Here is a 2,629-nt window from a genome sequence, read left to right as displayed (position 1 = left end):
AGCCATCTCTCAGCTAGGGAGGGTGGCAGCTCCAGTATGAGGAAAAGTTTTGAGCTGGGAGAGTAATTTAGGTTGGATGGAACTGCTGGAGGTCAGAAGCCACATAGGTTTGCTTGGCCAGGGTCAGCCGAATTTTCAATGTCCCCAGAATGTATTTTTGATAGCTTTTCTGGGCAACCTGTTTCAGCATCCAACTATGAAATGAATAACAACAAAAAAAGTGCCATCAAATGTGTTTATACCTTTCTTCTTTGACTGTGTCTTTACAGACAAGGATCACAGTTCTGGAAGGTATCATTAAAGTCTTAGTTTTGCTTACCGATTCCAGACTAGAAATCAAAGTGTTTGTTGGGAATGAGAGCTTAACCACTCAGATGAGAGTAGGTTAGAGGAGGTGGCATTACCCCTCCTGGGAGGTGTCCCATAAGTTATGAAGAAACTGTAATTGTGAATTAATCTGTGGAGATAAATTCATTAACTGTGCACAGGAATGCACTGCCAGAAAAGCACTGATAGGTTTTGTTTTACGTATTTCTTGCATGCTACTTTGCCCGAGATGCTGCTTCTAACCCAGGCCATGGGTGCTGTGATACAACTATCAGAGGGGGCAGGATGTGATCCCTGCAGGGACAGAGGCCTGAGGATCCACAGCTCCTTGCCTGCACAGCAGTGAGCATTGAGACAATCCCAGCCACCACCATCTCATCTATGCTTTGTCCCAACCAAAGGCATTCTGTTACGGTTTTACGTCTTGCTCTGAAACTCATGCAGAGATGTTTCCCAATACGTGTATTTAAAGAAATGCAAATGGTTTCAAAGGACATAATGTCAAAATGGCATTTCAAGTTGTTGCAATATGACACATGATAAATATCCTGAGATCTGGTTTAGATTAAATCACAACTATTCTGTAATGTTTTGGCTTGGGTTTTGGTTTGCATTGTGGAGATACGGGTATTACTGTGTTACTGCTGTTGGGTGAATCTAAAGATTCAACATTTAAAATTTGTTCATCATGAAGATTTGGTTTCAAATGATCAAATTACTACTCCTCCCTTCAGAATCTGGTAAAAGAGGAAATTGTGAATGCGTGTGATGTTCTTGGGCTGTGGTTGGTTCCTCCAGAACTTAATGAGCCCTTCCTTTGGCCCTGTTTCTGGGCATTCATTATGTTTCAAGGCAGTGCTGTGCTTGGCATGTGGAACACGTGGAATGCCCGCCTGCTCCCGGCTGCTTTCTGCAGAGAGGTGACATGCAAAACACCGCTAAAGGGTAGGAGATGGCAACAGCTCCTCTGCTCTCACCCACAAGACAGGTGTGTCATACATCGTTCATAAGGTATGTAGTGTAAAAAGCTGCAAAATATATTCCTGAAGCTGTTTACAGTGAAATGAAATGTGGGAGACATAAACCCACATAGATGTTAACCAATGAAAGCTGTCCCAGTAGTTTATCTTGGTAAAAAATCAGTGCCACATCATTTCCCAAGATAGGTTTTGAAGGGCTGTGTGCTTGTGTTAACATTGCACGATGTAGCTGAGCAACACATACACCAAGACCAGATTTTTGCTCACTTCAATAGCCTCAGTACATTGTTTGCTCTGTCCAAATGCCGCTTGTCTTATACCTATGTGGCATTTTGGCTGGAATACTAAAGGCCCCTGACACTGAGGCCAGCTTCATCCCTGCATTGCTGTTGTTAACTGCACTGAGAAGGGCACAAAGACTTTTCATGAGAGTGAGAGGGCAGGTAAACAGTCTGAAAACCTGTCAGGGACTGAGAACTGCCACATGCACAGAAAATAAGTTTGCAGCTTACTTTGAATCCTGTGTTCAGTTCTGCGCCCCTCATTACAAGAGAGACAATTGAGGTGCTGCAGTGGGTCCAGAAAAGGGCAACGGAGCTGGTGAAGGGTCTGGAGCACAAATGTGATGAGGAATGGCTGAGGGACCTGGGGTTGTTTAGTCTGGAGAAGGCTCAGGGGGGACTTCATCACTCTCTACAGCTACCTGAAAGGAGGTTGTAGTGAGGTGAGATCGGTCTCTCCTCCCAAGTAACAAGCGATAGGGCAAGAAGTAACAGCTTCAAGCTGTGCAAGCGGAGGTTTAGATTGGATGTTTGGAGAAGTTTCTTCACCAAAAGGGTTGTCAGGCATTGGAACAGGCTGTCCAGGGCAGTGGTGGAATTACTGTCCCTGTAAGTGTTCAAATACTCTGTAGATAAGGCTCATAGGAACATGGCTAAGTGGTGTACTTGGCCGTCCTGGGGTAACGGCTAATCTTGATAATCTTAAAGGTTTTTATGATGCTATGAAGTATTTGAAACATGCTGTGGACCGTTTGGCAAGGAATGCCATGCACATGGCTAACGCAGGTGACGATACCCCTCTCTGTAGTCTGACAGACTATGCGTACAACTCGGGGTATTGCTGAGAAGTCCGTGCCCGGGCGGGGCAGACCCCGGGCCGCCTGCCATAGCCCCGGGAGCCCCAGTCCCCTCCGGCAAGCACCAAAGGGTCCTCCTCCCCTCGGGCCGACCAGGGCAGTGGAAGGGGGATCAGCCGTGGCCCCTCACGGGCGGGGCGGGGCGGGCCGGGCCGGGCATGCGCACTGCGGACGCCCTCTCACC

This window comes from Pezoporus wallicus, unplaced genomic scaffold (genome assembly GCF_028554395.1).
Source record: "Pezoporus wallicus isolate ANWC-B61680 ecotype Strahan unplaced genomic scaffold, APGP_CSIRO_Pwel_v1 contig_593, whole genome shotgun sequence".
Taxonomy (NCBI): Eukaryota; Metazoa; Chordata; class Aves; order Psittaciformes; family Psittacidae; genus Pezoporus; species Pezoporus wallicus.
Note: the sequence above shows the minus strand (reverse complement) of the source record.